The sequence below is a fragment of the Lathamus discolor genome, chromosome 5 (assembly GCF_037157495.1).
Source record: "Lathamus discolor isolate bLatDis1 chromosome 5, bLatDis1.hap1, whole genome shotgun sequence".
Taxonomy (NCBI): Eukaryota; Metazoa; Chordata; class Aves; order Psittaciformes; family Psittacidae; genus Lathamus; species Lathamus discolor.
In genome coordinates, this window is record NC_088888.1 from 78,566,576 (window position 1) to 78,591,310 (window position 24,735).

The following is a 24,735-nucleotide window of genomic DNA, read 5'->3' on the forward strand; positions in this document are numbered from 1 at the left end:
AGCAGGAAGAGAAAGCGCGAGATTGAAAAAAGTGTGCTGCCTTTCTCACCTCCTCTGTAATACGTAAAACTAGATTCCTGTTGCCACCTACCAGTGCAATTTGGCACTGATGTAGTTTATAGATTTCCATTTTGTTAATTTCATTTGTCTCACAAGCCCTGAGCTCTTGTCCCTTATGGGTTGTTAAAATAGAGTGAAAGTAGTGCTAATGCAAATATCATTAAAATGGTCATCAAAATCAAAAATGTTGCTCTGTTTGCAAGTGAGGAGCCATATTACTTTTCCATTCTCCCTAGGACCCTTTTGTTCTGTTTTCTTCCTGCTATGGTATCCATGCATATGCACATCTGTGACTTCTCATGATATATTTGAACAGGTCTTCTTTCTTGCTTGGGACATTCACTAAAGCTGCTTAAATTCAGAAATTGAACATTCTACCAACAATAACTTTGGTTGAGTTAAATAGTACTTATTAACATTCACACACTCATCAGGGAAGTCCTTCTCTGTCACCAAGATGAATAGCACTAGAGAATTATTCCAAAATTTCAAGATGCACGTCAAGTCTTACTCATTTCAATCAATTAGCTCAGATCCCTGTTAACACTAGTTCCAGCTGATAAATTACTGCAGCTTTGGGACTACAGAAAAGACTGTACCTATCTTTTCTATTTAAATTATTTGAATTAATTACTCTTCTACAGGTTATACAACACACTCCAAGGAATGCTCCAGTTGGGCACTTAGATGGTACATTTGACCTCAAGAGCTGCTAAAATAATTCACATTGTTTATACCAGTATTTAGCTAGTCATCATAGCCATTTGAGATATAAAAAAATCAAAAGATGACATGTCACATACACAAAAAGGACAGAGGATAAAGAAAGCAGCTGAAAATATTAGATGTCTATTGTCCATATGTTAATGCATGATAGATATGAAGATTATTATGAAAAATACTATTAATTCTTATTATCCCCCCTAAGTGCAGAATCTTTATTTCCTGAACTTTCTTTAAAATAAATGTGAGGAAAAACTTAAGTGAATTCTCCTTAGAAGTCAGTTTTGGTGGCAGCAACTGTTCAAAAACTGTATTTTTTTTTCCCAACTTAAAGACAAAGAATCCAATAATTTATAACAAAAGTAATGAATTTTCCTGTATTTCACAGAGACACTCTCTACAGATTCTAGAGCTGTTGTAGAGCACAGCCAGCTCTTAAAATGCACATGGTTTAGAATATTTACTCCTGCATTTTATGAAACAAATACACACTGCTCTCTCTCCGGATCTTACTTAAAAGTTTGCATTACCCTGTTAGGTGAACTTTGATCATAAACTGGGATGCCTGAGTACTTTATGGACAAATTAACTAATTGAAATGGAAACTAATTTGCCGAAATCCTTTAACATGTTTTCTGAGATATAGAAAATAAAAATCTGCATTTTGAATTTGCAACTAGAACATGATTAAAATGCCTAAATAAATTACATTTGCAAGATATATGATTGGATTTTGAACATGAAAACAAACAGCATAAGTAGAACAATGCAATATTCAATATCCCTGCTTAAGTATTTTCATCCTTGTTACAGTTTTACTTTTTCTGACAGATCTTACTTATGCTTTTTCGGCGATTAAAAAACCAGGCAACACAAGGAGGGGAATGTGGAGATACCTGCACAATTTCTATTCGGTGGTTAGCCAGAGGTCCCACTAAGAGGAATCATTCTTCTCTGCCTTAAATTTGCTGTTATATCTCTACATAAATCTTCTAGATAATCACATATGGCACTATCCTGCAAGATGGCAGGTGCTTTGTGTAAGATGCTCTGTTTTCTGAATGTTGAGTGGGAGTTGAGAAGTGCTTTGGGCTGTGTTACGCTATGATGAGAAGCAGAGCAAGAATTGTTTATTTTCATGTTTACAGTTCTGACTTAGCTGAAAAGGAGAAAAAAAGTGGGCAGGAAGGGATAATTAATGCCACATTCCTGCAATTCTTTGACCCCTATGGGAGAAGACACTTGGCGTATACCTCATAACAATTCACAGTGCTTGAAAAGAGGGGAAATAGGTAAGCACAGACTTTTTTCAGAAATCTCATTCCAGAGGCTCTTACAAAAGACCCAAGAGATTTAATAAGAGAAGTTCAGAACAGTTTGTCCAGCTGAAAAGATTAAGTACTTTGGGGAGGATTAGCTCCAGCAAGAAACAGAGGAGGAAAAAATAATGCTGGCTAGGATACATTTCCTCTTCTGTACTTTCCTAGTCTTTGATATCAAAGCAAGAATTACACTTTGAGTAAGATGAAAACATGTTCTTGATGTTCTGGTATCCCTGGCAAGAATGGGCCTCAGCTCAGAAACAGCAGTCCAGGAGTCTGACTAACTAAGCTCCATGATGCTGAAGCAATGAGCAGGTGCCAGCAGGTTGGAAAGCTTCATAGGGGAATAATGCTTTCTTGTTCAGTCACGAAAAGGGAAATTATTGCTAACAAGATAACAGTTGTTGTTCTATTTAAATTACCCTGGTAAAATCATCTTTTCTGACACCTATTCCCCATACTATGTCTAAACAACACATGAGCAGGCAATGCACCATCCAATAAGTTAAGCAAGACAGCTGTAAGTGCAGGCAGCTTGCAGATGATTCATTTTTACAATATGTGGTAATGAGCAGTGCTCTTTCTAGAAGATCAATGATTTCTGTTGACCTTGTTCAGTGGGCATTAATATAAGTCTGAAAATAAAAATTCTTATTAAAAGGGTGTTCCGTAAGCTATGACACTGTGGCTGGTGAAAGACTTAATGGGATTTTACTGGGACTTCAACACACAGTCTGCCATAATGCAGGCTCTGACCATCAGTGGAGGATGTCAGATATGCTCTGAGTCACTGGGAAAGTTGAAGTGAAAGAGGTAACTTCCACATACTTTGGACGATGAATAGATGACAGCTTGAATCCAACAGCTGGTCTTAATTAGGGCAGTTGTAGCCTATCCTTCATCTATTAGAGCAAGCAGCATTGCTGACCATGATCTCTTTCCCACTTTTGCTCTAGGGGTGCTGGGACAGAGACAATGACCATCTTTCATACAAGTACAGGGAGAAGGCATATCTCTTTATGCACTCATGCTAACCTAATTACAATCTGTATAATAAAGTCTGCACTTGATTTTGCTTATCCTCAAGCCTCTGACTCAAAAATCCCCCAAAATCAAAAATCCTAGCTTTACCAATTCTCAGATCTCCTTTTACTGGCTTTACATTGCCTTTACCATGAAAATAAGAAGAAAGTTGCCCACTAAAAATAAAAAACTATTTGCCTCTTGTTTACTGAAAGTAAACCTCCTAGCAGGCTACCTTTATCCTTTAAAATCTGCCTGATTTACTAACATTTTCATGTTTAAGACAAGGGCAATTCTTAGTAATTTCTCCATTATGTGGTGACTATATATTTTCCTAATTATTGCAGTTATCAATACACTTATACAACAGACTTATTTTAGAAGCTCACCTTGAAAAAGTACTGAACACAATTAACCTAACATAAAGCAAAATCCCTGTCAAAAGAAACAAGAAACTGTAGTAGCTAACAAGAACATAGGCAAAGATATAATACTTAGAACATGAAAATTTAATGATAAATAATCATTTTAGTTGTAAATAAATTCGAAGTGCTCTCTGAGCCTAAAATACAGAACAAGAATTCAATAGAGACCCTGTTAAAATATTCCTAAATTATGTGAAAGTTTAAGGCATTTTATCACATCCTTTTTGATCTTAATTTTGCACAAATCCAGATTTAATAGAAAACCTGTTCTTAAACCTCAACCAGTAATTTACAAAGGTGCTCTAAATCAATCAAAATTAAATTCTAATATTCTTTTAAATCATGTGTGATGAAGAGTTTGCCTTTTCAGCTTTGATGACAGGGTGGTATGAGCTCTGCATACGTGGTTTTAATTGAAATTTGGAACATAGGAGCAAGACTGGGGTGTAATTTTTGCACTGCATGGAGCCATTCAAAATTTTAAAGTCAGTGCAAGACACAGTGAGTATGAAAATGCCAAGCCTCTGCTGGTATCTGAAAATTTCTGTGTACTCAGAGGGGGGAATTCCCTTTGTTTTCCCTCTTTCTTTTCTTTGAGATCCAGGGATAAAAATCTCAATAGTTATTACAAAATGAAGATGTGAATAACAGAAGCTGGGACACTCTTAGATTTTGGATGTCATGTTAACTCAGAGAGGCATTCTAAGGGTGCAGATCTTACAAATGCTTATGTTTGAGTAATACAGATTTCACAAGCACTCCTACAGAAGTCAGATGCCATAAGAGAAAACTTGTCAGCAGAACCTGTTGGGAGTAGCCAGCAATCCTCATGGAGCCAGGAGACCAATCACAATACAATACTCTTTGAATAAGTATGAATCAGGAATGTGTCACCTCTTCATTAGCATAAAATGTTGTAAATCTTTTTGTCTAACTTGATCAAAGTTCTGAAAGGCAGAGGAATTTATACAGCCTTCAGCTGAATGTATGCCTTACTCTAAAATGTGTTATGCTCAGAGCAAATTGGTGTTCACAGGAAATGTGAGGTATGCAATTTTTTAAAGAATAATTGGTATGATATAAAAAATCAGAGGCATGTAGACAAGAGAGTAAGAGGGGCAGAGAGAGCAAACTCCTCTTAGGAAGATAGAGAAAAGTGAGGGTGAGTAGAACTCTATACATATCTGCTGGAGAGCACAGGAGCTGACTCAAGCTAAGGGTTTATGACAGTAGAGTCGTGAGAATGTAGGTTTTATAATATTCTGATGCATTTCTATTGACCACTATATTTAAAGACAGAATTACAATTGAATTGAGACAAACAAGAAGGGCATGTTTAGACATTAAACAAATGTTTGAATATGCCTTATCAGGATGACCCTACTCTGGGGAGACAGGATTTTTGAGAAGAAGGCAATAGCCAAATATACCTTTTTAATACACTTTTTATATGTGGGTTTTGTGTAGACTGCTTGTATCAACAAAGTGGGTTAACAACCACTCAAAGCAGCTGCAGAACATCAGCAAGCCAATGGCAAACAGAGTGGTACACACTGTCAGCAGGAACTGGTTAACCAAAGACATAAGCAGTTTAGCATAGGGACCTCAGTATAACCTCTGCAGAAAAAGTCATGCTGGTGTTGCTAAGATAGGTGTGTGTAGCTCTGGAGCACTAAGGGGGCAACAACTCAGCAGTTGGACTTCCGTGACTACATTTATGAAGCTAAATAAAGCAGGGTTTGGAAGAAGCTTGAGCACAACATCATTAATCATCCCTAGTGCTTAACTGAGTGCACACCATTCCCTCAGTGTTGGATGGCAAACACTCAAAGGCATAGCTTAGACTAAGCAACTCACACATTTTGAGGCAATCCCTGAGCCCAGCTTGAGGGCCAGTGTATGCCAAGGACCACTATTAATGCAGTATAGACAAAACAGATTTGGGTCCCTCCACAGTCCTCCAGTGCAATCCAAATATCTCCAGTTTCATGCTGTGAAAAAAAAACACAGCATAAAACAGTTTGATTGGCTGCATATGGCTCCAGCACTGTTTCACAGACTTTGAATTGAAAAAAATACAAAATACTATGCATACAACAAGAAGTGTTTGTGTCTGTGGACTAGAGGAGTATCTTTCAGGGACAACGATACAGAGACTTGGGGCAACTACTGTGGAGTATTGGTGCAGTCAGCCTATGCCATTTCATTGAAGGCCACCTCTGACATTGCTTTACTTAGCTTTAGTAACATAACCTTTGAGAGAGAAAGGGCTATAGTGAACTCTCTCTGGTAGCCACTCACAGCATGAGAAAGAGGACTATCTTACTGCTGAGGTGGTCTGGAAAAATGGAAGCTCTCTGTTCTGCTCTTTAACAGCTCCACAGAAGGATGGGTTACTCTTTTCCACAACTATTTCAAAGCTATTAAAGCCATTTGTTTAACTCATTGCTTGAGGCTGGAAAAGGCTTGTTCACTGCTAAGTCACTCAATTTTCTGTGGGGACCCTTAAGACAAAGAACCCTTAAGACTGACTGTAGACTTTGTTCCTGTAATATTTCTGGCTTACAGAAGTGCTCAGCTGACCCTTGGAGGACGGTTAGTAGGAAACTTGAGGTGACTTTGCGAAAGACTTATTTTAACAGACACATTTATTTTGTATTAGACTTTAGGAGTTATCAGAGATAGTGGGTAAATTATGAATAGAAAAATATACAAAGAATATAGGGGAAAACAGGTATCAGTCAAGAACTCATGGTAACCAGCAGGGAGGAAGTCGTAGTTTAGTGCAATTTCCTGTCATTTATGGCTGTAAATTGATCTAGGGAAATTAGTTTGTTGGCCATATACTCTTTTTCCAGTCATGCACACCAAAAATATATCAAACTCTCTCTGCATGCTCAGTGTTATTAACAGCCTCTACTCAGTAGACACCCAACACTGAAGTAATAGAGACTATTAGGGGTTAGGCTACAAATATGTTAGCAGTTGTGCAATCAAATTTATTCCACTGGGGTCAGCTCACTTCTGCAGTAAAGCCACTTCCACAAGTTACAGGAAAAAAAAAAGGGTATAGTATGCCAAGCATTTCACAACTTCTTAGCTGGAGAATACCAAAAATGAAGAACATAAACATGGAGTAGATATTTATAAAAGGTGCTTTCTTTTATATTGAATCTCTCCCCTCTGGCAGCAGGAATGTGAATTTAGTGGACAAATAGCATAACATACATCAGGGAAATTCTATATCGTCATAACAATATATTACTAATTCACTAAACAGTAGATCTGACTACAGGTGTAGAAATTCCACTTATATCAATACCTGAGACAGAAACAGGGGATTCAGTATGAGACAAAATTTGCTCTAAACCAGTACATTTAGAATGTATCTTAGACCAGCATACCTCAAGAGAATCTGAAAAATACTGTACCCATCCACACTTTAAAGATGAAAGAAACCATAAAGATTATTTCAAATTTGTGATGTGCTGGCAATAGTCTCCATAAGCTCTTCAATTCATTTTAGATGCAGTGTTTCAGCATGGGATAAAAAAATATTAATACAGTGGAAGTAAGCTCATCAATACCTCTTCCTCTCCACCTTATCCCACCAAAAAAAAAGTTAGAGAGCTATTTTTGTTGTGCTACAAAACTGTGATCTCAGATTTGTAAGATCCTACAGCTACACTAGGGCATCCCAGAAAGGGACTAAAAGCGTGAAGAGACAGACATTTTTTCTGGTTCCATTCTCTGATGACTTTGAGGATACCAGTATGGAATATTTCCTGGGCAAGAAAGAGTCTACCTGACAGACTGTGCTACTATAGTAACTCAGGGTCCATTCATGGACCTGTGCAAGCATAAAGGAAGGGAGGGTCCCACCTCAACATGCCTCAGTATTGTGAAATGAGGCTGGAGTACACAGGGGCTCAGACACTACACTGTGGCTTTAGACTACCATGGTGTGACATAGCTCACATGGTAAAGGCAGCTGTCTGCATGTAGATGAATGAGATCTAAAAGTGTAGTAAACAAGTGTGTCATCTCAGTTTCCAGATATCTAAGGTGAAATGTTTTCTAAGGGTCCTGTTTCAACCAATGGAGATCCATAATCTTCTAGACTTTGGATTCTACTGAGGGTTTTCAAAATTATGATGCCAGATTATTTCATAAAGTATATCTCCCATAAGCTTAGAGAGAGAGAAACACTCATTGGTTATTGTTGGATTATAAAGCTCTAAAAGAATGTAGAAAATAACACAGACTGATTAAAAATAGTCATTTAGCTCCATTCCAATGATTTCCTGTTTCAAAAGAACTGTATTTAAGTTACTGGAAATTTCATGTAGCCAAGTGACATTTGTTTCCATTCACTGAGGATTAATAATTTTGTGAATTAGCAATATAAAATCAGTTGGAAAACAGCAAAAATTTTAATCTTCATATGATGCCCTTAGTGCACATTAAAATTGAACTGATGTAAGTAATGTCTAGCTGGTGTAACATTAAGCCATGGAATGAACCTTACCATTATTCTATCTAAAAGTTGTCTGATTTTCAAAGATGCAACACATGGTCTACAGGTTGTGGGTAATAGGAGCAGAAATATCAGCACTGCTATTGCTTTTGTCTATATATTTCTGTGCTGGTTATAGTACACTACCTTAAAATTGCCAGAAGATCTTTTGGATGCACAGCTCACAGAATAGAATCATAGAATCGTGGAATCATAGAATAATTTAAATTGGAAAAGACCTCCAAGATCAAGTCTAACTGTTAACCTAGCACTGCCAAGTCCGCCACTAAACCTGCAGCATGTTCCCCGTGGAGCTCTGTCTGGGGAGCTGCGTGGTGGGTGCAGAGCTTAGAGAGGCCATGCCTTTCTGCCGGGAGGATACCACTGCTTCCTGACAGAGCTGGCAGGGTTTCAGCACCCTTCCTGCATGTCCTTCCATGTGAACTTCTATGCAAACTGCCGCACCATGGCCTTGCATCCATGTCACACCCTGTTTGCCTGCTGTGGTCACTAGCACTCCCTAAGAGTAACTGTGGGCTTCTGGCAGCAGCCCGCATATTTAGGTTTAGACACTGCATGGCAGATGTTATTTGACTAAGGTATGTGCTTTCTCACAGAGAGTTTGGACTAATTACACTGTAGCTGTTTTAAACTGCAGTAAAAATAATACTTAAAACTTTAGTTTCTACTTCTTCCTCTCCTGGGGGAGGCAGGAGAGAAGTATTACAGTCAGCAGCAGCAGTTACATTTCTTCATTTCCAAGACAAATTGTGTTTCCTTTGAAATAACAAAAAAGTGTGAAGAGATTCTTTCAAGACACTGCTTTGTTCTCCTTCTGTGATCTTTCACAGCTTACAAAGGAGGTGACAATGTGCTGTTGCATGAGAGTAGTGAATAACAAGATGAAGGACTTTCTTTCTGTGCTGCTGTACAGTCTGTGAGTGGAGCATCACAATCGGGGATCACATCTCCTGCAGCAACATTAAACCCTTTAGGTATGTACAAGTGGAGATATAACTATGCTATCGGCAGCTATTGATGTCTTTCTTACTTAATGTGCTTCCCTCTTAGAAAATAATTGTTTCTTCTCATCACATAATTTTTTTCCTCTTCTTCTGAGAATTATTAAGAAGAAACTAGAGATGGAGATAAGCTGAAAGAATCAATCTGAATAATGCTTTGGTGTAGAGAAATCGATGAAAGGTACAAATACTGAATTAAGCCTTTTTGAAGCACAGTGGCAACATCTGTGTCCAGTTCTGGACTTCTCAGTAGAAGAAAGACAAGGAGCTACTGGAGAGGGTCCAGTGGAGGGGTTGATCAGGGGTTTGAAGCATCTGTCTTATGAGGAGAGACTGTGGGAGCTGGGCCTGTCTTGTCTAGAGAACACTGAAAGGGGATATCATTCATGTATCAAATATCTCAAAAGTGGATGACAGGAGGATGATGCCAAAGTCTTTCAGTGGTGCCCAGTGACAGGAAGAGGAGTAATGGCCATACGCTCAAACACAAGAAGTTTCACCTCAACATGAAGAAGATCTTTATGTTGAGGGTGACAGAGCACTGAAACAGGCTGCCCAGGGGGGTTGTCTCTCTCTCTACAGACATTCAAAACCAGCCTGGACGTTCCTGTGTATCCTGGCCTTGGTGACCCTGCCGTGGCAGGGGGATGGACTGGACGATCTCCAGAGGCCCCTTCCAACCCTGATGGTTCTGTGATTTTCATGTTATTTGTGTCCGTCAACTGAATCCACGCCTGCTTTCACCCAGTATGCCCCAGCCCCAGGCAAAAATGGGGGCTCCAAAAACTGGTTAACTGGGACATGTGCTAATAATATAGTTCAACCACTGTGTCAGTTTAAGACCACTCACGCTCAATGACTACAGCAACCTAGCTCTCATCTTAAAAAGGTGCTATCAAAAGCTGAATGCACTGTACTGTGTGCCAGTAGTTGCATACTCTGGAAGGATACTACAGTTGACTAATTTTAAGACTGGTTATGTTTTAAATTTAGATCCTGAAACTAGCTGAGTCTCAGAAATCCACAAAAACATTCTTAACAGAAATCACCTTTCTAACCTGATCTGAGCTGCTAGAAATAGCCTCATTTAGGAAGTGTTAAGTCCATAAGGCTCCACTCCTTTGCTGACAGGCAACAGAATTAAAGCTAAAATAGTTGTTTTTAAGGTCTGTAGCTCTTAAAATAGTGTGGCAACAGCATCTCTGTTCTAGGCTGCTTTGGGAACCCCACTGATATACCAGCACGGGAGGGAAAGTCTAGACCTCCTCTTACTAGAGGAGAAATCCAGATCCCTGACGCATGCACCGCCGTATTTTCATATACTTTCATTTTCACACTAGTAGAGATCTGAGTTTCAAGTCCTGATTAGTCTAAAAGGTAACAATGAACACAGTAGTACAAACATGTTCTCCAGCTGAGTAGCTCACACTGTTTATTACCATTTAACTACAGGGCAAATGAACAGGCCACATTTGTAATTTCTTTTACAGATGAAACAATATATTACAACCCCTGAGGCTGTGTGACGAAACGAACTCTCCTATAAAATACCATGCTTTGATATTGGTTACTGCTACAAGCCATTATACATATGTGCGATCTCTATCTGTTTATTTTAATATAATATTTCAGGTAATTGCTAAAGTTTAACAGACCCATTTACTTTCTCTTAGGCTATCCAGTTTAGGAAACATACATACTTAGGTGGCAATATCCATATGCTTTTAATTTTGAAGTTATTGTGATCAGATGTCAAAAGGCAGCATCAAAATCAGAAATGTTGTAAAGTGCCTCTCAAGATCATAAATGTTTATCAAGCAACACAAAGTAAATTTTTTGCATTATTATTAGTGCTACTGTTTAAGTGACCTGGGATGAAAATAGTCCTGTAGGTGTAATAAAGACCTCTATGTACAGATTATTATAGCTGCAAATGGTGGAGCAAATAAAGAAGAATTATTCCTTTAATTGTAGGTCCCTGGTCCCCTGTGATTCAGGAAACATAATTGTTCTGCATGGTCTGGAAGATAAATGTAAAAGTACTAATGTATTATTCTCATTTAATTATTCCGCTATTCTTGTATTACTGTAATTCAACACACATTTCTCCTGAAAGCTAATAGCTTAGTACAGGTAGGGAATTAAATCTGCGTACCTTTTCCCTAAAAACTGTATTTTAACAAAAGAAAGATCAAGATAAGCCTGAGCTTATCTGCAGGAACACATAAAAAAAACCCCAACAACCCTAAAACAAAACCAAAAAAACCAAACAAGAATAAGGAAGTATATTAGGGTAGTCCCAAAATTAAATTTTGCATTCTTTCTGTGTTAACTATCATTTGAAAGAGTGGAAAAACATTCAAATTCAAAGAGGAAAGATAAAGTGTGAAGAGCTGGAAGGAAAAAAGAGTGATAAAAGATACTATCCAAGTGATTCAGACTAGTCTGTAAAGGCAGTATTTAAAAGTATATTAATTTGTGGGCAAATAAATTCAGCTGCATTTTTTCACACATTATTAAGTATAGACATTAATACTAGTAGAGAGACATTATCCTGATTGGGCAGCACAGTCAAACAGTCAGCAAGCTAATTGATATTAATGTCTGTGTTTAAATGAAACAAAATGGTGTTACCATCACTAGTGAGAACAAAAAGAAAGGCAAATTTAGAAGTCAAGTTCCAATAGCTAAATTTTGTCTTGAAATCAGTGGAAGTGTGACCTATGCGTCAATGTCAGGGTTTGATGAGTTTTACTGGGCAATGTGTCTTAGGAAACTGTGTCCCTGTGAAGATAAAATGGTTATAAACTGTGAGAACAGTGCACGTGTAATGCCTTAGTCATCTGGAGCCTTGCTTAGATATTTTTAATAACAGTTTTAGCAAGTATCCAATATATGTATGAATAACCAAAAGGACTATGGATTAACTTCTCATATCCACAAGGAAAGCAATTTGCATTCACTGAAACACCCAAGTGTGAAGTAGGAGATTGAAGGTGAGAACATAAACATCCTAATCCCTGTTCTCAAATATTTTTGCTGCACAATATCACTGATATTCTAAAATGTGTGCATCTAGAGTTAAATACCCAAACCTCTATTTAGGTATTTGCAGATTTTTAGGTATGCTTTGAATACCATGGCATACACTTACTTACAGACAGGAGGCAAACATCCAAATAAATATTTAAGTAACAAATATGATTTATTATGTTTCTCCTCAGTGATTAAAAATACAGGGTTTAGGATTAGAAATGTCATTAAATTTGTTCTATTTCTCTTTGTGTTTGGAACAAATTTTGTGGGGGTTTTTTGTTTGTTTGTTTGGAGTATCTTTTTTTAATCAGAGCTCCATAATTAAGTAAGAACTCATATAGAATTGTGAAGGTTTTGTCCTGTAATTATTTCAGGACTCACTAAAAGTTCCCATCTGTTAAAATATTACTATTGTTGATAACTCAGGAATCAGCTGCACACACATCTTTTTCAAGCACAAAGCCATTACCTGATTTAAAGGAATTAAGATATATGTATGAGATTAGAGTTCTTCATAGGCTTTTTCTGCTAAAGGCACTCAACTAAGATGTACAATACAACCTCTCAGCACTCTAACCACTCAACGGTGGACTTCTGGTGTACTGTAAGTGAAATAAATCTAAATATTCTCTCCACACTTTTCTTCCCTCCTTATTTAAACACATTTATTGCTCTCTGCTTTGCAGAAAAATGCATTTTGCACTGGAAGCATTTGGATGATCCAGATATAAAATTTGCTATATGCAAAACACAATTATAGCTGGCACTCACTTCCTAGTTCTGCGTACTGTTGTTCTTGTCCACACTGAGCAAGGAAGAACTGTGTCTTTGTTACTGCAGAGGTGGGTAAACAGGGTCTATTCAGCGAGCAGACTAATTTCTCTTCCACTGCTTTAATTTAAAGAGGCCTCTGGGATTGCCAGGGCCATTGGGGAAAAATAAACAGTAAGTATTTTTAAAAAGGAATCTATGGCCTCACAGTCTGAGTCAGACACAGATACTTAAAAGCTCTGGAAACTGTTTTATTAACTATATATCTCCTTCTGGCTCTTTCAGGCAATATGTTCTACTTAGCTTCTTGATGTTTCATGAAGCTAAATGGTTGCTGATTAGTGCAGCATGACTTTTACCTCTCATTTAATTTCTATGTCTAGCTTTGGCATTGCTCACACTCCCCTCTTGCAATCCACACCCCCTCAAAAAATGTTCTGACTGAAGCCATAAGGCAGCAATCTCATTTTCAGGCAAGTTTCAGCATCTCCTTATGGTTCTTGGAGAACTTCACATTTCTTGCCAGGCCTAAGTATGGATGGGAGTGCAAGAGTAGGTGTACAGGACTTTTCAGCCAACCCTGCCTGCAGGAAAAGCTGAGTTAGTCAGAGGTGCAGAGGAACCTCACGTGGTAGGGAGAGCTGAGGGAACAAGTATGTGTGCAGAGGTTGGATGTACTATCGAGAACCCAGCAAAGCAAGCTACGAGATTATTTTTATACACATTGTTCAAAGCCTGCAAAAATATAAACGGCTTGATCAAAGTACATGAACAAAGTTGTTATGAATCTGCTTCTAAAAATTCCCATTTCAGCTTTCACAAAGAACATAAGCTAAATACGCAGATTGTTTTCGTGGTAGCTTAATTTGGTATCTATCTGTTGATTAATTTCAGAATATTCACTGTTCTAGGTAAGAAAAAAGAGAGACAAGAAAATAAACACATTGAATACTAAATTAAGGAATCATGGTAGCACAGCACAATTGTTCCACCTTGAACAGTGGGGACTTGTCTCACTTTAGAAGGGACACTGTCCCAACCCTGAATTCCCCAGACTTTACCTATGCTACAGGCCTTAAGAGAAGCTCTACAAGTCTAAAAGACTGCAGTCTAGAGTTTCTTCTCAGGTCCTCTCTTGTCACAAAGGAGAATATAAGCTGGGCATGGTTTACTTTGACAATATAAGATTTATGATCTATGTTCATTGTGACAAACACACTGTTTACTGTCATTTTAAATTGAGTGCATGTTGACTCTTATTTGCATTTATCATTTCTGCTAGGTTCCTTCCTCATCTGTCACACTAAATCTGTTACAGAAAAATCCTTTTTTAAGTGGAAGTCAAGCAGGAAAGTTAGCATTGTTTATTAAATGATGTAAAAAAAGAACTCTAGCAGATCAAGAACTTGCTAGCAGTTTGTTATCCCTTTCATGCTTATATTGTTGGCTTGAAAAATTGTGATGGCCAAGAGATGTTAGAGGTGTCAGCTTTCAGAAAGAGCAAGTAGTCATTTCTTACACGTTTTTTTGTAATCCAAGCTATTTAATTTAAATATTCACTTGCAGTTCAACTGAGTCATGAATTATTTTTACATATGGGGTATTTTATCCAATTCGTTAAAGAGTCATTTATTTGCATATTTTATGGCATGTATATTTATGGCACAATCAGGGCCACAGGGAATGTATAAATCACTGCAATACCTGCTGTAGGAACCAAAACTTGCAAATCTCTTTTTAAAACAAACTGTTTTGAAGGGTAATGCCTAATAACTTTTCTGTATTTCAAAGAAATATGAAACAAGCCTTTAATATCTTCATATACATTTAACAAAGAAAGCAGTCTCCTAGGTCCAAATAGATCTCTGCACCATGGGGCTTTGAGCAACTTGTATAGCGGAAGGTACCCATGCACATGGCAGGTGAGTTGAAACTAAGCGATCTATAAGGTCACTTCCAACCCAAACCATTCTATGATTCTATGATTCCATTTCTCATATGCAGAGCAATCCTTTCCCTAGGTGTATAGTCCCAGTATTCTCTATTTAGAATCATAGAATAGTTTGGTTTAAACGGGACCTCTAAAGGTCATCTAAAGGTCCAAACCTCTACTATGAGCAGGGACATCTTCAACTATATTTGGTTGCCCAGAACCACATCCAGCCTGGCCTGGAATGTCTCCAAATATGGTGCATCAACCACATCTTTGGGCAACCTGTGCCAGTATTTTACCACCCTCATTATAACAAATCTTTTCCTCACATCCAGCCTGAATCTCCTTTTAGTTTAAAGCCATTCCCCCTTGTCCTATTGCAACAGGCCCTGCTAAAAGATCTCTCCTCATCTTTCTTATAGGCCCCTTTTAAGAGCTGAAAGGCCACAATAAGGTCTTCCTGGAGTCTTCTTTTCTCCAGGCAGAGCTCCAGCTTTGCAAGTGAAGTTTGCACCAGCATTCCTCATCTTCCCCAGAAGTAATATTGACAATAGGTCAACCCGACACTGGTGAGACAGCTCTTCAAAACCCATAACTCAAATGGTACAAAGGCCTTTTTTGGCCTTCCTTCTGACAGCCTGCTGCACTTTTGAAGAAAATTCCCTTAGACCATAACCACATGAAGTAATTTGGAAGTTGTCTTACAAACACTCATTTTCCACTCTTTTCAAATGCATAAGACATGTAGAAGTGTTTTTTAAGTAGAGGTGTATATATTTTCACTATATTAAATATCATAAAGGAATGGAGAGACTAAAACATGGTAACATAGCAAGTGGTGTATTGTATTCAATGTAGCTGTTTCCTTTGTTCAGAACAAGTTTTCTGGAAAGGAAGAACTCTCCTCTGGCATTGTCTGAAGCTGAAAGCATTTTCAAACATTGAGTCCTATTTTCTTCCTAGAAATCAAACTGCAGCGGTAGGTGTCTATCAATGAAAAAGTAAAACAAAATAGGGAACTGTCAGATTATAGGGAAATGCCTTAAACATTAATCAGATTTACCATTTTTTCAGCATTTAGCATAGGGTGTGGGGATATTTTATTTGGTTTCGTTTTGTGAGGGTTTTTTTTCATTATTTGTGTGGTTGGTTGTTAGATTTACTTAATTTATTGTTAAGGTTTTTGTTTGTTTGAGAGGGAAAAAAGTGACAAAGACACAGTAAAGTAGTGACAGAATCATAGAATCATAGAATTGTTAGGGTTGGAAAGGACCTTAAGATCATCAAGTTCCAACCCCCTGCTATGGGCAGGGACACCTCACACTAAACCATGTCACCCAAGGCTCTGTCCAACCTGGCCTTGAACACTGCCAGCGATGCAGCATTCATGGCTTCCTTGGCCAACCCATTCCAGTGCCTCATCACCCTGACAGGAAAGAACTTCTTCCTTATATCCAATCTAAACTTCCCCTGTTTAAGTTTTAACCCGTTACCCCTTGTCCTGTCACTACAGTCCCTAATGAATAGTCCATCCCCAGTATCTTTATAGCCCGTCTTCAGGTACTGGAAGGCTGCTATGAAGTCTCCACACAGTCTTCTCTTCTCCAGGCTGAACAGCCCCAACTTCCTCAGCCTGTCTTCATACGGGAGGTGCTCCAGTGCCCTGATCATCCTCGTGGCCCTTCTCCAGACTTGTTCCAGCAGTTCCATGTCCTTTTTATGTTGAGGACACCAGAACTGCACACAATACTCCAGGTGAGGTCTCACAAGAGCAGAGTAGAGGAGCAGGATCACCTCCTTCGACCTGCTGGTCACTCTCCTTTTGATGCAGCCCAGGATACACTTGGCTTTCTGGGCTGCGAGCACACACTGCCGGCTCAAGTTCATTTTCTCATCGATCAGCACCCCCAAGTCCTTCTCTGCAGGGCTGCTCTGAATCTCTTCTTTGCCCAGTCTATAGCTGTGCCTTGGATTGCTCCAACCCCGGTGTAGGACCTTGCACTTGTCATGGTTGAACTTCATAAGGTTGGCATTGCCCACCTCACAAGCGTGTTGAGGTCCCTCTGGATGACATTCCTTCCCTCCAGCATATCAACCGAAACACACAGCTTGGTGTCATCGGCAAACTTGCTGAGGGAGCACTCAATCCCACTGTTCATGCCACCGACAAAGATGTTGAACAAGACCAGTCCCAACTCTGATCCCTGAGGGACACCACTCGTTACCGGTCTCCAGCTGGACATTGAGCCATTGACCACAACTCTTTGTGTGCGGCCATCCAGCCAGTTCTTTATCCACCGAGTGATCCATCCATCAAATTGATATCTCTCCAATTTAGAGAGAAGGATGCTGTGTGGGACAGTGTCAAACACTTTGCACAAGTCCAGGTAGATGACATCGGCTCCTCTACCCCTGTCCATCAGCTCCGTAGCCCCATCATAGAAGGCCACCAAATTGGTCAGGCAGGATTTCCCCTTAGTGAAGCCATGCTGGCTGTCACCAAGCACCTTGTTGTTTTTCATGTGCCTTAGCATGCCATCCAGGAGAATGTGCTCCAAGATTTTGCCAGGCACACAGATGAGACTGACTGGTCTGTAATTCCCTGGGTCATCCATTTTCCCCTTCTTGAAATGGGAGTTATATTTCCCTTTTTCCAGTCATCTGGAATTTCACCTGACTGCCATGATTTTTCAAATATGATGGAAAGTGGCTTAGCAACTACATTTGCCAGCTCCTTCAGGACCCATGGATGGATTTTATCAGGTCCCATGGACTTGTGTATGTTCAGGTTCTTAAGATGGTCTTGAACCATATCCTCTCCTACAGTGGATCTAAGGTCTTCATTCTAACAGTCCCTGCATCTGCCTTCCAATACCTGGGTGGTGTGGTCAGAGTATTTGCCAGTGAAGCCCGAGCCAAAGAAGTCATTCAGAACCTCAGCCTTATCCAAATCCAGGGTTATTGACTACTAGGATTAAAAAAATGTTCAGAAGTCATTAAAAAGACACTTTTTTTTGTGACACATTCCAGCTTACAGCATGCAAAACCCGACCTGTGTGAACCCTCCTCCCCCAGGCAGATAAAGTTCCTGCCCTTCTCTGTACAGAATTGGCATTTCTCATGCAAACCCCCTTCACAGAGTTTAACTTCATAGTAATAAAATAATAACTCAGATAATAAAATTCCTATTGCCAGACAGCAGTGTCAAACCAGTAACTCTCAAGCAGTTCAAGAGGGTCTCCTGTGTCTCTCATGAGCAGCATGAGGCCTGGGATGAGAGATGTGACATCTGTAAAATCTAAACCCTCCACTGTGAGAAATTAAGGGCCTTTAAACTATGATGATGGTAGTCTTTGGGGTTTCAGCTTCATCCACTCCCATCCCATGCAACCCAGAAACCTCTGAAGACCAGGCATCTCCTGCATGTGATTTACTTACAGTGAAACCCATGCCCTCATCTTTCAGAAGTATGAGGTATGTTGCCAACAGTTTTTGTTCATGTGAAGATTTTAATACATATTTTGTGAGATACATTTTTAATATGTATTTTGTCTATTTGTGAGAAGATAGCAAAAGACATAGGCTATAATTTCCCTACCTTGTTCATTCAGATGGTCATAAATATTTATTGCATGGAGGACTTCTATAAATCTGGAATCTGTATTTTGACATCTCCTGTGAAAAACACTGAGGCACACCTAGTAGTAAAGTAAACGTCTGAAAAAGGTGACGTAGCTGGCACTCGACTAATAATAATTTCCATTCTTCTGGAAATCTTCAGGCAAGGGGTCCATTTAATTTTAAACTAAATTGACTAGAAACATCTGTCTTTTGACTTTCAAGAAATTCAGCTCTGAAGTGATGACTTTGCCAGAAATATACATATTGCTTTTTCATGTAAATATAAAATCATAGGATAATTCATGTTGGAAGGGACCTTTGGAGGTCATCTATTCCAATGTTCTGCTCACAGGAAAACCAGTTCTGTGCTCAGACCAGGCTTAATGCTTTTGGGTCTTGTAAACTTTGAGAATAGAGACTACACAACATAACTGGGCAAGCTTCTTCATTGCTTGGTTAGCCTCAGAGGGAAAAGATATCTCTTATGTTGCCTGAACCTCTCTTCTTTCAACTTATGCATGTGGTCTTTAATCCTCCTACTCTACCATGCATCACTGTGAAAATCCTGACTTTGTTCCTTTGATGTCCTCCTCGTAGGCAGCAGAAGATGCTGTTAGATAAGTCATGTCTTCCCCAGGCTGACCAAGCCCAAATCCTTCAGGCTCTCATCAAAGGGCAAGAGATCCATCCATAACCATCTAATTGGTCTCTACTGAACTTGCTCCAGTTTACGTTTTGTTTTGTTTTGTTTTTCCTATACTGGGGAGCCCCAGACAAGCCTGCAGTAACCTAGATGTGACCGGTGTGAATGGAGATAGGTATTCTTCTTTGTCCATCAATAGCCCATGCTCCTGCTGATGTAGCCCAGGATGCTATTGACCCTCAGTGCTGCCAGTTGCTACACACCAGTGACCTGAGGGTCCTTCCTGCAGAGCTGCTCTGCAACCAGGCACTCCCAGCCTGTCACTGCAAGGGGCTCTTCCTTTCCAGAGGCAGGACTTGGCATTGGTCCTTGCTGAATTTTGTAAAGTTGCTGTTGGCCCATTCCTCCAGGTTGTCTAGACCGCTCTGAATGGCAGGCCAACCTATCTAGTTGTCCATCCATCCAGACTGTAATGACCTAACTTGGATACAAGTGTATTCTGGGATACAGTGCCAAATGTCTTCTCAATGGTGAGGAAAATGACAACCACTGCCCTCCCCTATCTTTGTCCAGTCATTTTATCATGCATAGAAGGCAATCAGGTTTGCCAGGTATGATTTACTCTTAGTAGATTAATTCTGTCTGCTCCAAATCAACTTTTCTCCTACATGTGCTCACAACTGTGTCTCAAGACAGCTCATTCCTAAGAACAAAAGCAAAGCTGGCCAACCTGTAGTCCAGGCAAGTTCACAGAAAGAAAAAAAGTCAAGCTGAGTAGCTCAGAAATGTGGTAAAGTGAGGAGTAGTTTAATTTGAAGATCCCATGTCTTTCAAGCAAAGAACTGAAAAAATATTTTCAATAAAAAATCAAAAGTAGATACAATTAGTGAAAAATAACACATAGTAAAATCCCCAGGTTTTCGATCAAAAAAGAAAATTGGTGGAGACAATTTGTCCAGGTGCAATAGCACTTCTATTTACATTTCAAATGGAAAGTTTAAATTTAATGTTACAATGCTAGAAAAATATTTTAGAAAAAGCATCGAGGCCTTTTATCAACTGATTTAATATAATTTCTCCTTCCTGCCTTCTTGATATACCTTTCCATCTTTCTTTTGCCAGTTTGCTTCCACCTGAAATACATAACACAGTACTCATTTTAATGAGCTTCTCTTAGAGTATAATGATTCCATTGGAATAGCTAACACCTACAGATAAGGCTTGAGTCAGTAATGTAGTCAATTCTGAATATAAAATAGACAAAGAAGGTCTAATGTGAGCTGGGAAATACTAATCAAGCCCTGTGAATCAAGTATTAAACACCACCATTACTTTTAAACATATCAACATAAAGCATAAAATTACTGGTTTACAAGACTCAAGCAATGACTGCGTGACTTTGGAGGAGGTTTGGTTATGCGAGATTAGGAGGGGAAAATGCAGTTGTTGAAACTAAAATACACCATGAAGACAACTTTAAAAAAAATCAACCCAAAACATTAGCTTGTATTTTTCAGAGTGGGGCTCCAGTCAAATGTTGACTTGAGAGCTTTTCAATCAATCAGAAGCAGATCTTGATAAAAAGAAGACAAAAAATAGCCCATGTCTTGCTTCAGATATGTTGCACTTCCTTTTTCACTAAAAAGTCACACATTTCCTTAGGGGAGAATTCAAATTTTTCTCTGATGTTGTTGGGCTGAGAAGAAAAATGAATATTGAGACACCATGTTCCTAAGTTCTGGAAATGCCATGTGGACTTGAAATACATGGTTTGCATTTGTAAGTGGTCACATGGACTATGACTCTCATCTGAAAACCAGAAGAACAGAACAGCTTATGCCACCAAGGACTGCTGTTTGAAGACAGAATGTAATTTGACACAAGGTATGAAATCTGGAAACACAGAGGATTTGAAAGAGTTCTGTTTCCCATATTATTTTGGCTTCAATGATTTACACAATTAAAAGTTTCAACAACTGACAGAGACATTAATTGGGAGCTGGGGTTCAGACTCACCAAGTACATTTTGACATGAGTTTTAGTTTGCAGTTAAATATATGGGAAATATTTCCCACCCCCAATTTCTCAGAAATACCACTCTTAATAGCTGTGTTATTAGAACCTGCATCTGCTTACTGAAATTAAATCCTTGGCAGTAACATTGTTATCATGATTAAGAAATCAACCGCAATTAAAAAGTATTGCAACCCGCTGCAGAATATTTCAAGGTTCTCACCTCTGAGACAAACTCGGAGACAAACTAAATTGTAGGTTAAAATGCTTGCAGTATGGAAGCTGACTAATGTCAGTAAAAGAAGAAAACAAAGGAGCATCAATTTTGTGAAGTTAAATGTGAAGTTAAAGGAGGGAGGGAAGGAAGGAGGGAAGGAGGGAAGGAAGGAGGGAAGGAGGGAAGGAAGGAGGGAAGAAAGGAAAGAAGGAAGGAAGGAAAAAAGGAAGAATTTTATCATTGTGAACTCACAGCATGTCTTGAAAGAAAAAGATACATAGAAAATTCACAAGGAAAAGCAAATCTGTGGAGCAGCATGAGAGAAGACCAGGGTTCTGTAGCCTGTGCAGTATCTGATGATTATTAATAATCCTGGAGAAGTCAAACCAGGGGATTGTTCATACTCAATAGGAAGCAGGAGTGAATTATAGGGTGAAAGCTTTCAATGAACAGGGGTAGGTAGTGCTTCACACCACGTACTCTTAAACCATAAGATTCGTTGCTTGAGCATACTGTGAATGCAAAGAGTTTGTGCAGATTCAAAAAGCAATTAGACAAAAGTTGTAGAATAAAAAGCCAAGAGGTACAGCCTCTTGCTACAATGTATGAGAAAAACTGTTGTTACGTGCTTGCATCTGTCTTACATTCTTTTCTTTATATCTGGTGCCAATTACTTTGGGAGACCATGATACTGGTATAGAGTGACATTTTCTTGAACCTATTATAGCTATTTTGTGTAATTCCATGGAAAATGAGAGTGTACTTGTCTAAACTGACACTGAAAGACAGCTCTTGTTAGCAGCTTCCAAACCAACTCATACATTAAGTCAATCTCAGTAATCAAGATCAATGTGATACTGGCACAGATCTCTTTCAGAGTGGTCCAAACATTTTAATTGTCAAGACCACTGCAGTTTTGGGTGTGGAATACTTTGTTACTAGTCATTTGGAAAGTATTCATAACTTGACCTTGGAGAAGGTAGAAGAAAGTAAAAATATTTCTTTACAAACTCCAAAAATCATAGAATCTTAGAATAGTTTGGGCTTAAAGGGACCTTTGTCAAGAACTGTATCCTTGAGCTTTCTGTAAAGACTTTCACATTCCTCATAGCAGTTAATATAGAATTTTGCAGTTGCATTTCCTTCTTGCATTTTTATTTAATGTTTCATTAAAAAGTGAAAGAGTTGCTAATCTAGTGTAAAGAAAAAGCCCTTTTTCTTCTAAGTTCAGCATTTTTAACATGCTGTATCTTAAATTTCATTGGAATCTTAAATTTCATTTGAAGCGTATAACTTGCTGCTGAAATTTCTTTGGAAAACCAGTAATATTTAACAGTCTGTCATTTTCATGTAAATTCTTTCAACAGTTCAGTTTTAAACTGGATTTACGTTAATTTAGTTCTCTAAAATTCAGTGAAATTATGTGCATTAACGGTATCTAAGGATGTTGAGCTTTGATTTAGAAGGCAAAACTGAGGATTTACAGTATGTAATGAAAGGTACCTCAACTGTGGTAATATAAAGTGTCTGTTGTATGTAAATTATTGACTATCATACCAAATTGTTTGTATCTTATTAAAATCATACTTTGGAAAATCTGTCACTGAAATTGAACAGTACTGTTCAAATTTTGTTGTACTAAAAGCCAGAGTGCCTTCAATCTTCAACATAAATCAGCAGTAGATTGGATCTCTTTCTGAATAAGGTTGTTTTCCTATCAATCAATCAAGTCTGTTCAATAAGAACAAAACCAGGCAGCAGTAACATTATCAGTAAAATGATGCGAGACATTAATTCACTGAAAGGAACAAATGCTGATTAAGAAACTGGTAATTATACAGCTGACAAAAAAGCAATAAAGGGAGCTCAAAAGGAACTCAAATCAAGCTTTTCTATTGTACCACAGGAGGTTTACAGTAATTTGCAGCTGTTATTTTTCTTCATAAAATATTTAATGTTTAGTGGCTATCTATCCCTTTTATTTTACTGATGATACTCTGCTTAAAATGCTATCTCTGGGAAGTAAAGTGGGATCCAGGCAATGAATATAGATTTTGAGGGACACAATTACTGATATATCCATGTCTACTTTAGCCTCTGCTGCTCACTAAGATCCATTTGTCTTTTCATTTAAAGGTGTCTCCAATATTTGTACTAAGTCAACACAAGACATGTACACTGTGCATACTGCAAAGACCTATGTCTGTGTTCATGGCTGTTCTTTGCCTGCATGGTATAGGGGGAAACCCCTCTCTAATTTCACACAAAACCCATAGAAAGACATATACAAAATATATTCATATATAAAAAGAATATGAAAGAGAGAGCTCTCCTCTGGTAGCTGGAGAATTAACTTTCTGGACATGTCATTGAGAGTCTAGATGGAGTTTGTTTAAAGCAAGCTAATATCCTGAAATGCCACATTGCAGTCAACAAGAGTGTATCCTGCACTTCAGAAATATGGAGTGATTATTATTCATTACCCAGTTTGTGTCTGGTTTGGACTGATAGTGTACTTTTCTAGTATTTATGAAGGAAGGAACTTACCAGAGATGCAGAATATCTTCTTGCCATGAATTGCTGCCCCAAGTAGTATTTCTGTAGACTAGATTTTGGCCTTTAACAACCTGATCTAATTTCAAGTTGGATCTAACTTTGAAGATAGTTCTGCTTTGAGCTGAACGGTAAGCCAGATACATCCAACAAATTTGTTATCCAACCTAGTTATTCTGTGACTTTATGATTTAAAAATTAATGTGGTAAATACTGCTTACTGTGATTTACTGGATTATGACTTGGGATTCAGTAAAAGGATTTCTGTTATAAAGGTTAACTATCTCACAGTAAGCATAGGAGCATAGCATATTTGAGGGTCAGGTATCTTCTAGTTGTAATGTTAAACCAGTTGAAAGTTATCTGTATAAATAAGAAATAGACTTTGATAGCTAGAAGTAGAAGAAATGTGACTCCCAAGATACATTACCTAAAGGTAATGGTAGGCTCAGTTAGAGACTCTGTTGCTCTCTTTGATTCTCAGAATTTTCTTCTTGCAAGAAGAAAGCTAGTTAAATCACAGCACAAACCTAAGATTTCCAGACAAAAGTTGGTATTTGTGTTCATTTATTCCCAAATCTCTGAGCACATCTCTGAAAAATACCTTTACAATGAAAGCAGCTGAGGACATTCTTATCTGACATCCTGAGACTTAAGAATTGCATTAGTGAGAACAGGCTCCTTTGGAACTCTAACAGGTTTTTTGTGGTGCCTAAGCTAGTTATTTATGTCAAGCTACATGGAAGGAGAGACCACTGCTCATTTCACATAAGCTATTGAACTGGTTCTGTATGACTATGACTTGATCTGGGATAGAAACTGGAACTGTAATTCTAAAAAACCAAAAATAATATGCA

The 24,735-nt window shown here is 38.4% G+C and overlaps 2 long non-coding RNA genes across 13 annotated transcripts in view; both read right to left on the reverse strand.

The window, feature by feature from the left end:
- The window catches only part of LOC136015437 (uncharacterized), an 83,494-nt gene extending 59,482 nt beyond the window's left edge, over nucleotides 1–24,012 (reverse strand). For all 12 annotated transcript variants that reach the window (XR_010613214.1, XR_010613215.1, XR_010613213.1 and 9 more), the window contains exon 1: nucleotides 23,873–24,012. This is a non-coding gene — a long non-coding RNA (uncharacterized LOC136015437). The remainder of the gene's footprint in view (nucleotides 1–23,872) is intronic.
- On the reverse strand, nucleotides 10,498–20,183 carry LOC136015438 (uncharacterized). The gene is made up of 3 exons (XR_010613217.1): nucleotides 18,430–20,183; nucleotides 17,707–17,799; nucleotides 10,498–15,818 (listed from the first exon to the last, which is right to left on the reverse strand). It is a non-coding gene; the product is annotated as an uncharacterized LOC136015438 (long non-coding RNA).
- Nucleotides 24,013–24,735: the final 723 nt, after the last annotated feature.